Below are 13,072 nucleotides of genomic sequence, written 5' to 3' on the forward strand. Positions count from 1 at the left end.
AGTTACGAAGATAGGCCAGGAAATAGGACCCCGTGAATCTGTGGCGCTCAAGGTGCCTCCGTGTAGGGGGGTGGACTTTCGGAATCTTGCACTCCTAGTGGTGGTCAGTTACGGAATAAACCCCCTCTATATTCGACGTCTCCCCCTCCTTCGTTGAATGTTTTTCAACGGAAGCGACAGGTCAAATCAAACACTAAACTCTAACAGTGTATCCATATCATCCATATGTTGACCTGACTGTCCTAGCCCATTGCCATCTTGAAATGAGAAGCCATCTTGAAATGTGACGCCATCTTTAATTTCTTGCACTGGTCTCTTAAACGTTACATTTACATTTCTTATATGTACTTACAGAATTAACTATTAATACAGTACAAAACAAAATGTACGATTTAGCTACAAAATGCTGCTTTTGATTAAATAATTATAATAAATGTTACATGAATAAAATGATACAATAAATGGTGAAAATACAACATAAAAAAAATAAAAATAAAAAAGAAGATAACGACAAAATACATGAGTCCGTGTCGCTTGCGCCGAGGGTTTTTATAGGTTCATTTCCGCAGCGATATATGTCAAGACCTTCCTTGGTGGATTTTCCCACAATCCGGAGTGTCATTACCGCCGCGCGCACGTGTGTCTATGACGTTGCCCAGCTGTGTTTATTTTCGATTGAAAACGAAGGTGATTGGTAAATGAATGTAAGATGAAAGTATATATGATGGATCTACATTGGGAAATTAGTATTTATGTAAAACTGAGACTTGTAAGAGACGACAAGATGGCTGAGAATATGGAAATGAAGAAACAACGCCCGGAAAGCCGTCCCTTATTTACGAAGGCCAGCAGTATAGGAAGAAGAGGGAGAACAAGGATGGTTCGATAGTTTGGGTAAGCAAATTTCCACATGTAAACTTTTATACCTATTAGGAAACGTGTGTTACATTTCATCATAAAATTTTTGAGACCTAATGTTGCAATGTTATTCTTCTTTCAGGTGTGCGTTAAGGAAAATGATAACCCTAAATGTGGAGGTGTGTTAATCGTCAAAGATGGAAGAATTGTACGCATCCCGGAACATAAATGTGTGCCAGACCATGCTGGGCTTGAAATTAAGAAGAAACTCACGAATTGCAAGAAGAGAGTTCGTAAAGAAGTGTTAACGCCTGTTTGGCAAATATTCCGACAAGAAATGGATGAACGTCTAGACCGAGGTTTGGATATTGTTAGTAACGTTCCTGTTTACGACAGACAGAAGTGTACCCTGAACAGAATAAGGAGATCGATTTTAGATGTTCAACAAGATGCACCAGATGCAGGTCATCTCACTTTACCAGAATCGTTGAAGTATTTTAATGACGGTTCTCCATTTCTTCACCTTGACTACACGGAAAATGGAAAGCGGTTGTTAGTTTTTGCTAGTGTCAGATCCAAAGATGTTTTGGCAACCTCAAAAACCGTATTTTTAGATGGCACATTTAGCGTCTGCTACCCTCCATATCGACATCGGTAGTACGAATACTGCTACTAACGTAGCACCAGTAGTTTATGCTTTACTTCCGGACAAAACCGAAAGAACTTATCAAAGATTATTTTCGTTCATTAAGAACTACTGTGCTGAGATTAATCCGAAAGTTATGAAGCTAGACTCTGAAAGTGCAGTACTTAAGGTGTTAAGAAACGTGTTCTCACTGCCACACATTTCTGGATGTAATTTTCACTTTAAACTAGCAATTTGGAGAAACGTTCAATGCCTAGGGCTTGTTGACATAGACAAGAAGGACGAAGCTGTTAGAATGCACATCAAAATGTGTGCCGCTCTGTCTCTGATCCCTGAATCAGGAGTAGAAGAGGGATTCCTACTCATCATGGACAGTTCTCCACTCGATCAAAAGGTCCAGTTGTTTAATGAACAGTGGTTGGAGAACGAACATGTTCCAATATCTGTGTGGAACTGTTGCAACCAAAGAAACAAGACAAATAATGCCGTTGAGTCATGGCATTCAAAGCTTAACAAAGTCATCGGGAAAAGGCAACCCAATGTTTACGTGCTACTTGAAGCCTTATAGGCGGAAACAAAGAGAAACTTGTCTGGAATTGAGATGGCAGAATTGGGCCTATTGGCTGGGAAGAGAAGAAAATATCAATACATCGAAATGGACAAAGGTGTTGAGTGTGTTCTTCCGAAGTACAGAAGCTCGGGTGATCTTCGAGGATGCCTTCGAGCATTTCCATACCTACAAGAATTCAAATAACGCTTGTATTATTGTTGTGCAAGTGTATCGAAATATTGTGTTTATACATATATACGTAGCATTTACTTATATAATGTTTGCAAGAAATAACACTGTAGTTATAATGTTTTTGAAGATTTTATGTAGTGTATAATAATTAAGTGTAATAGATTGGCACATTTATGTTGCTTCCAAAGTGTACATGTACGTAGTACTTGTAGAATGCTTGCAATATTTTAACATTACTGTATTTACAATGTTTTTTAACGATTTTATGTAGTGTATAAATGATTAATAGTTAATAGGCTGATTTATGTATTTTGTGTTGTGGAAAAATATTGATGCAAGTAATCCTGTGTAACGTCTTTTGAAATAAGCAAAGAAAAGTCATATTTGACTCTCTGGATAGGTTTAACATTTCAGTGCAAACACAGCTGTGCAACGTCATAAACACACGTTTGTTTATTTGTTTGATTTGATTCACTATGCACCATGTGCCCATAAACACACGTGCGCGCGGCGGTGATGACACTCTGGATTGTGGGAAAATCAGTCAAGGAAGGTCTTGACATATGCCAAGGTGCAAATGAACCGATATGAACCCTCGGCGCAAATCACTCGGCGAAACGACACGACACCAAAATACATAACATAAACGTAGAGTGGGATGATTTCAGTAAAATCTTTGGATTGTTTGCGTTGGCAGCTTTGAAGAGAGTCTTAATTCCGGAATCCACCAATCAACGTGCTTGCCGCTGACGTCATCTCAAAGGAGCGCCTATCTCTAACTCAGTTGCTCACGCTCAAGGCTGTTGGTAGGCTCGCTAGTTGGACACTCCCAATAAGCTGGAGATGTTACGAAAATAAACTAATAAACAATAAATTATAAAGGATTCATAAAATGTAACTGGAAAATAAAGTACTTCAGAGAGTCTGTGAATGGATTTAAATTCAACTGACAGAACAGCTCTGATTCGAAGGCAGGAAATCTAATTTGACAATGTAGAAGCAGATGCGCTGACCAATTTATTCTACCTTCCAATTGGCTGTTTCCTATTGAAAGTATGATGTTGAAATTCGAGTAACAAATCATGGGAAACCAAGTGAAAGGAGCGAATATTCTGTTCCTTATACATAACATACTTTGAGCGCACCTACAAATGCGTTCTCTATAAAAATTCTTGTACGTTTATTTTCATGTATTCCGACATTTTGAATATTCTAGTGTATATGAGAATATTTATCAAGAAATTATAAACGCCATGGTTCAAATTACTATAGTTACATAAAACAAGCTTCAAAAATATGTTAATTTGTTTTAGCCACAGCAATTAGAGCATTTCTTTCCATAATATTATTTAAAATCCTTCATAAATTCTTTGACAATTATCCAATGCAATTGTAATTTTACAAATTTTCCTTGTAGTGCCATCTATAGGAAGAAAAAAGCACTAATATGTTTCAACTCCAGTATCGAAGAGATGCAATTTTGAAGATTGGAGAAAAAAGCAATAACAGCATAAATTATAGTGATGCCAGCTAAAATACGATACTTGAAAGGCTGTGGAATAAAGTAAAACGTTCTCTCAAATGTTAAACAGTCTGTATTGCAAGTTCTTTTCAAGATTGTCGTTTTCTTTCGTGTATAATCTACATGGTCATCTTGATTCCACGTTTTCAGTCCCTCCCCTTTTCACGTCATATCTATTCTCTTGGAACCTGTACTAGAATTCCATAATTAGAATGTGGGCGAAAACGCATTCTGTGCATGTTACACAACAACACAAGGAGCCCACTTTAGGACCTCTAGGTGTTATTTTCCATGCTGAATATTTCTCACGTATTCCCATTCATTTCTTACTAATTGCATACCAATATATCTATTATACTTAGGATTAAGTATATAGAAGAGTTGACGCGATTGCCTCTCAGATGACCGAAGTAGGGCTATTGAACGTGAGAGTAATAAAACTTTCCACTTGGCCAAAATCACTCACGAGCTGATTGGAGAACAACAGACGCAGTAATCAAGATGGATGCAAGCACTGAATGCGACAAGAACGTAAGCTACTAGCTCCATTTCCGCCAGGCTACAGGCGCGCTTTAAGGACGGAGCCCGCATTTGGTACACTTCCTCTACTAATAAAACATGGCATATCTACAATAAAGGTGTAGAGACGTTACGTTAATACATACACAGGCCGCTACGACAACAACACATGTTGAATCTACCATGCATTTCTTCAGTTGCAATCCATTTCTGTTACAATATCTCGAGAAAATAGAAATGCACTGGCAAAGAAAGGTGTGATCATGACGTACCCGTTAATTCGGAAGGGTTATAATCAGAGACCGGATTTTAAAGGAAAATATTTTACTCTAAAAAGAACAGAAACTGGGAAAATTAATGCCAAAAAAGAAAATGAGAAAGGACTAAGGTTTATTTTTGTACTCCACTAAAAATATTATTTTAAATGAAATATAAAAAGGGATAAATTAAATTTCGTGTGAAATAGAGAATGCAAGAAATATGTGTACCTTTTTATATATGGATAGTATATACTGTGCTTTCATTTAAAATAATATTTTTAGTGGAGTGCAAAAATAAACTGTAGACTTTTTTTATTTTCCTTTTTGAAGGTAATAAGTTTCGATGAAATCTTCCTTGAAACAGCTTACCGCATTCCATACCTTGCTGACCACTTGTACCTAGCTTCGCCATTTCACGGACACTCAGTACTGTTGTCGATGTCACACAGCTATGTTAAAACTATTCTAAAAACTTCACAATAAAAATCTAAACCTAGAAGATAAGTACACTTTCAACTCAACAGGCCTACCGCTTACAATGCGTTTGTTACTGCTTAAGCCCAGATCGCATTGTTGTAACAATCGCTGCAACTTACTCCCAACACTCATGGAGGGAAGATGGCTAATCCTGGCACTGTCAAAATCAGTTTGAAGTCAACCTTTTAACTACGCCTATGCTCTTGACCTTATCTCTCTATTCACAGCTAAGGCTGCAAGAGATTCATGTGAGCGTAAATAAACTAGTTAAAAGCGTACTTGTCTGATACTTGCACTGCCTCCTTCTACACAGATTTCACATTCCTTGTACTGTAGTTCCAGACTTGCGAAACTACACTGTTCAACGGTAAAACGCTTTGTGCAATCTTAGTTGCGTCAATTCTTCAATCGGGTGCAACAATCACTGCATTTACGCGGAAATGACCAAGAGCTCCTCGAAGTGTGAACATGTTCCCCTTCATGTCTTTATCTAATTGGGCATTACTGGTGTTGTTACCACCATGCACTGCACGGAGACTTCATGCTTTGTACCTCAGAACTTAATGAATCATTTTCCTACGCAGCATGGCTATTACACAATGTTCATAATCTAAATATCATTCCTTATGTTTATGCAGGTTCGTAATTACACTTTTGCAAGTAAGCATGGTCGCTTCTCATAAACTGATGGTAAATTAATTATAATAATTTGATAACTTCTGATTTTACGTTTTCTTGGAACCTCAACATTTTATATTAGTCCATGCAAAAATGTTAATTCGGAAATTCACTTCACTTAGAAACATTCAGATGAAGCAAGGAGGCAAGACTGGCTACTGGAGTAGTTGCAGCTTCGCACCAGTGGCGGATATTAGGAGGTGGGGACGAAGGGGGGCAGTTGCCACTCCTACTTTTTGCAGCTTTTACTGCCGCAGTATGCTAACCCATTTCTACCAAGTGAAAATAAACTATCCTTGCCCCCTAGTTTTGGCACCTTGTACCCCAGTTTTGGAACCCAATCTGCGCCACTGCTTCCAACTAATGGTATTTCGGTTGCATGTGTTAATCTGTTTAGACAAACCTACACCTTTCATACATTATGGATATTAATGGGATTACTATGTCACTGGCATGATGTAATTGATAAGAATAATAATTGTATTTACATGATGTTTTATTAAAAAGTTTACTTTTCTATAACTAATAATATAAATTTTCCTGTTCCTGCCTAACATCCTCCTGTTGTAACTTTGTTATCTATTTTTTTTTGTACTGAGTACTCTTTATGCTGAAAATATCATTTTTTTATTAAGTTCCTCACTAGAGATATTGGGGTTCGAAAAAAATGAAATTCGAAGAACATTTTTAAACAACAAAAGAGGAAACCAGTAACAGAGCTCAAATATTTTCTGCTTCAACTTTGGATATGTTGGATATGACTCTTATATTACGTTACTTCTCTGGTAAAAAAATCTTAAATTTAATTTTTGTTCAAATGCGAATATCAGTTTTGGCTCTGAATTTCAGCTATTTGCATTTGAGATGGCAAAATAAGATACGAGACATAAAATGTAGCTCGAAATGTACTGAAATAATATTTTTACCCTAGCATTCTATTATTTTTCTTAGCTGAGATGTCAAATTTATCGTAACTGTCTGCAAAGGCAAGAAATGCTGGAAATAATGTCTGCTTTGAATTACTCTTGCATAGGGGTTACAACAACAACAAATGACATTTTTAGAAAATGGTCAAGCAACCAATTTTATTATTATTATTTTTTGATCATTAGATATGGATTGACACTTTCGGTTCGTCTAGCGGTGTGCGGCGAAGTTTCGTAAAGAAGAGTATGTGTTACGCTATCTTTTCGTACTTTTGACTATTTTTTCCTCGGATATGAGAAAGCGTTTGTTAAGAAAACCAGTCCTGGACACAAAAAATTCATATTTGGGACAAAAAAAAATGTTTATCTACTCTCTTTTGCGTGCTATGAGGTGGGCTTGTATCCCAAAGAAGTGTCCCCCTCCAGAGCTACTCATGCTGGTTAGGCCACCATTGTCAGGATTAGTTAAAAAAAAATCGCAGAAACGTCAAGAAAAGTATGAGGTCTTACATATTTTTAACATTGTATAATTTTAGATTGATTGATTAAATTATTATTTTAAGTCCACTTTATGCACAGAAACAGAGACCTGCACATCGGGTAAATTCGCTTACTAGGCCCGCCTGGCTGGCGAGCGGGCGAGTAAAACTGTAGACCTAAGTTTTGACCCGTCAAGCATTGAAAGCCCACGGGTAACTGAAACCTTGCAAGACCAAGCTTGCTTATCTTCAGAGAACGCTCATTCCGGTTTTGCACCATCTCCAGATACATGAGTCACGCAGTCACTGTTGCCAACTTTTAGATTCTAAACTGGTCTAGGAGCACTTAAAATGTTCATCAGGTATATCAGTTTGAAATTGCAGACATTTATTCCTTGTCAGAAAACATTTGTATCACTCACAGCTAGTGGCGGCGACTGTGTTCCAAAACTAGGGGTAAAAGGTGCAAAAGTGGGGGGGGGCAAGGACAGTTTAATTTCCCTTGGTACATAAAGTTAGCGTGGTGACAAAGTGGCAAAAAAGGGGGGCGACTGCCATCGTCAATATTTTGAAACTTTGTGTGACTTGTGGTTGTTCTACATTAAACATTTTTTGTGGGTGCTCCTCTATGGCGCAGTGGTAGTGTCGTCGGCTTGTAATTAAAAGGTACCGGGTTCGATACCCGGTGAAGGTACATAGTGCTTCGGATCCCACTTTAAACTGTAGGCCCAGTCCCGATTAGCCTTATTGTGCATAAAGTGACCAAATAAATTAATCAATCAATTAAACAGATTTTCTCTCTGGTGTAATTTTGTCAATTCAATATCCGAATTAGTTTTTCAAGATATCACCCCTCCACAAGATATCACCCCTCCACACTAAGGCACGATGTTCCATAAAATGGAACGTGAAATCAGAATTTGCATTATAAAAGGTTTTTGATTATTGTTATCTCTTTCAACAAATCGTCGTTCGCCATGTTGTTGCTAGTTATCTAGTTCTACAGACCGCATTGATAGACAGGCAATGCTATTTACATATTTCAACAAACAAACGACGTAAAAATGAAACCGAGAGAAGATTTAAGATTTCATAAAGTTGACATAAAATTAACAAGAGACACAAACCTATTTCAAGACCTTCAAAAAAAATTGAAAAATATGTGGTAGTCGCTTTGACATAATAATGAAACTAATTTGAGAAGTTACAAAATCTTAGTTATACTACAGTGGCGTAGCAACATATCGCGAGGCCCTGGGCGAGATTAGAATGAAAGGCCGCCTCATCCGTTCTTTAAGTATGAAATATCAATGTGAATCGATACACAGACATCAAGGAAACGCCAGCAGATTATCATATTTATATAATAGCCTAATAATAATACATTTCTGACGAAAATTATATTGAATAGTAAGCGACAGAGAAATTTACACTTGGCAGAGGTACAGTAACACGCTGCTGGAACGTTCATAAACAAAAGTAGTAGTAATAGTACGTTTTTCAAGATGTTCTTTAGGCAGTAAGACAACTGAAATATCCTTAAATGTGCTAAACGTTTTTTTTAAAAAATCAGAAATACAAACTAAGAATCTTTAAATATAACATATATATTATTTAATGAGTCGTTCTTTGTTTCCTCATTTCAAAAATTGTAGGATGTAAATGTCACAAACCATGGCTTAAGAAGAAAATATCGAAGGACGCACATAAAATGTCGGTGCTTGATAGAGTGGTGGGAAGGGGGTGCGCTAAACCACAATCCTGTCTAGGGGCCCAAAGTATCTACCTACAAGCTCTTCGACACAATCGGTTTCAACATCAACAAATCTTAAAACGATAGTTATTTGCCCCATAAGTGTGAAATCTTTGGTGTAATCAATTGATACAGCTAATTTGACTTTTTTCATTAGCAATTTTGACTTCGTTGCACATTAATTGTACCAGTTAACTTTGAATTTTAGGACTTAGATGATAATAATAATTGTGAATCTCATTTTGTTGTTACGTCTTAACGTTCTTGTAATATTAAATATTTGACGCAGTGGTGTAACAAAATTGTAAAGTACGCGTCCGCAAGAAACGAATTTGGGTCCCTCAAGTTCCAGAAAATTTATGTAATTACTTAGAATGGCTGGTTGTGGCTACACTTACATTAATAAAAACTGGTCTGCATATTAACATCAAGTTTGAATTGTTTTTTTTGTTTGATACGAGATTTTTACTATTTAAGACGTGCTGATTTCAAAAATAATAACAGTTTTCTCCTATCACGTAAGAATTGTCTACAAATTGATGGGGAAAATTTACAAATGTGCACTCACATTATGTAATCTATGACCCATTATCGGATTTTTTAAAGAAAAAATGTACTTACTAAACTAAATATTAATATTTATTTTCATATGCAAACACAAAATAAGCCTTTAAAAATACTGGAAGTGCGTAGTTAAATGCAAGAAAATTAAAATTTATTATTTGTTTCATGTTTCTAGTTCTTTTTCATGCGCTTCATTCTGTAAACTTTGGTAGGTTTCTTGTGCTTTTCATCTAACGTTTCTCTGTTTAATATCCAACTGTAATGTGCTATCATATTTACACTCCAACGTCCCTGGTATTTTTATTCCATCTCTTTCATATCTTGGTGGAACCTTTCTCATTGTTCCTCACTCACTTCTCCTAGGTTCTCTGGAAACTAATCAAGGTGCGAATGTAAAAAGTGAAATTTTAGGTTCAGGTAACAACCGAGGTTATGAAATTTTTCCAACATATTTTCAACAATTTCTTCATAGTCTGTGCTCTTTTTGTTTCCCAGAAAAGTTTCTTTCTCAGCTTGCTACGCCCCTTGGGGGTACGTACTTAAAGTTATTCACCACGGCTACACATATCTTAATCTCAGGGGGACAGGTTCTTTATTCGAGAATTCCAAATAAGAAAGCGTTTTATAGCCAAGAGGATATAGTTAAATGCGGATCTATATTCTGAAAACTATACAAAAATATAGAGAATATATATATATATATGTATAATCGAAAAGGCTACTTCTCCTTTGGTTATCAAAAAGGCTTCTTCTTCTTTGACTATCAACAAGGCTTCTTCTTCTTTGATTATCGTAAGGCTTCTTCTTTTATTATCAAAAAGGCTTCTTCTTCTTTTAATATGGAAAAGGCTTCTTCTTCTTTTATTATCAAAAAGGCTTCTTCTTCTTTGATAATCGGGAAGGCTTCTTCTTCTTTTAATATGGAAAAGGCTTCTTCTTCTTTTAATTTATTATCTTTCTTTTTTAAAGCGTATCTTATTTATGCGCTCGCTTTCCCCGCTTCTTTGGCAACAATACAAGCTATACTTGTAGAAAGAGTAGGGTCGACTAAACTGACAATAGCGCCACCTCCTATGTAACGACCAAAGGGGAATAACCAGGATCGCTGATAACAAGCGCTGCCAATTGCCCAGTGCGACTAATAAAGAGCGCAACAGAAAAGTGCTTCGGGGCGTCTAATTTGACACAGCGCCACCGGGGACAAACAATCAAAACACTGACGATGTTCTCCTCGTCACAAAATTAAAGAGATGGATTTGTGAATTCGTTCGCCTACTTAATAACTTTCCTAAACATTTCATATGCGGCCACATTCTTAATTATTTTAATTTGCTATATACAACATTCTATTTATTTATTTTATAGTATTTGAACTCTTTTTTATATATTTCTCAATTTACTATAATATATATAATCCCTCTTCTCCGCTCTAAGTTTTTTATAATTTCCTTTGCTCCTCTTTATATAGCGTGCTGCCATCTCTCGTCGATTCCGAGAAACCATTCCTCCTTGCAACTTTCTCGTTGTATCGTCGGAACTTGCACGTGACAAGCTTGAGTCATTGTTGCTTCGAAGGCTCCATCCTTTATTAGCTTTCTGCTTTGGGGTCCTACAAAACACCTTCCTTTATCTTCCCATATGTTAGCGACAGGAATGTACTGCAAATGCATTTGAAACATTGCCCCTCCTTGTCAAATGCCTTTACAAACTGTTTCATTAACCCTAATTTAATGTGAAGAGTGGGAAGTATAACCTTTTCATGATTTAATAAACTTTCGTGTCGATATTTAGTGATCCTGGATTCCACGACTGACGTAGTGGCCACCGTCTTCTTATCCAATGTTAATTTCTTGCTCTTCTGTCCTACTCACACATAAAACATGGCATTTTGATATATCCTGATTGTGGTCCAAGTATGATGGCCAAAACATTTAGATCACCACACACTACCCATCCATGTTCCAAATATTTAATTCAAACCAGAATCATTTTCAAATTTTCGTACGTTTCTTTTAGTAAAACAGAATGTGCAATAGGAACAGAATTTTATTTCCATTGTAAAACAAAACACATTTTAAACTTGTTTTCGACGAGTCGATGAATAGTCTCCAATCAGTTGGTACGTAAGGAAAACGAAACTCGTTATTAAACCAGGTACATTACAACAATACACAGGGGATTCTTCTTCCAAAAAGTAGGACACAAACTGTTTTTCTCGATGTCTGTACCAAGCAAACGTTGTACCAGAGGCCAGAAGGTTCTTTTCCTGCAGCCTGCCTAGAACCAAGTAATTTGGCAGACTCCTTAGTTAGCCTCAAATCTCGAACTGAATCATTTACTTCGCCTTGTGTGAAACGTTTCAGGCCACAATAGCCACTTGGGGGTTCATAAATGTCATCTTCCTTTTCACTTACATCTATGTTGTCCCTTTTTGAACTAGAATCACTAGCACCACACTGAAGAAAGGATGGTGCGTGCAACACAGGTCTGATGGAATATTTGGATAAAATATTTGCTTCTTACTTTTAGCACTATATCCTATAACTTCACACGAACAGAAGTAGCAATCGTCACTATGATTTTTAGGTTCTCTCCATACCATGGGAACTCCAAAAGGCATAGCTTCCAATTTCTTCTTAGTCCACTTTCGTAGAGATTCCACTCAGGAGCGGCATACTTTATGCGGAGCCCATGATTTATCTTGATCGCCAAGTTTGATATGAAAGTACGCGTAATAAGCTTTCTTTACAAAATATATAATGTTCTGTCTTTGTCTCTTAGGAACAAATTCACCACAAATGTAGCAAAACACATCTGGACTATTACGACACCCACGAAATGCCATGTTGTTCGTCATATGGCACTACTACATTACGGGCTTTTATGAATGAAAACGGGGAATAAAAGTTTTCTAAATTAACTACAATAAAATTATTTGTTATTATGACAAATAAACGAGTTATATAATACTGCTTTTAGCAGATTCATTTGTGAAAGATTTCTTTAAACTAGCTTCAGGATCGTGTAAAAATTGCTGTCAATGTAAGCCGAGACATCTATCGACCAACGTCTGAACTTCTGAAAAACGTAGCTTAGAGTACCTAAGTTCATAAATATTGAATTGTTAGAATATCTTACGTGATAGGGGAAAAACCACTGTCATTTTCAGAATCAGCGAGCATATAAAACACCCAAAATTTGAAAAACATTTTTAGCCATGCAGACTAGTGTAATTATACAAATCGATGCTCTACATCTGAATTTTCACACATTACAACATATCTTTCTTTGACATTTATGTATTCAAAAGAAGAAAATACGAATACTTACTTATCCCCTCCCCCGCCCTCTTAACAGCTGGATGGATAAAAATAATTATTTTTATTTATAATTTTTATTTTTTATTTAGATCGATCTTCTTTTTGACACCATACACATAGACATTTTTTTTTATATAGAAAGGCTTTTTCTGATAAACGACCCTGTATAATATTTGAACAGTTTGATTAAAGCAAATGACAAATTACATGCAAATATGTATTTCTCTGTTTCTGGAACTGAACATAATGAACCTAATATCAAAATGTTTGTTGAGTGTGTTAATGAAACTATTACAATTTCAGTAACTTTTCTTACAGTGAAAATAAT

Source organism: Lepisma saccharinum, chromosome 28 (genome assembly GCF_977018435.1).
Source record: "Lepisma saccharinum chromosome 28, izLepSacc3.1, whole genome shotgun sequence".
In the NCBI taxonomy this organism is placed as follows: domain Eukaryota; kingdom Metazoa; phylum Arthropoda; class Insecta; order Zygentoma; family Lepismatidae; genus Lepisma; species Lepisma saccharinum.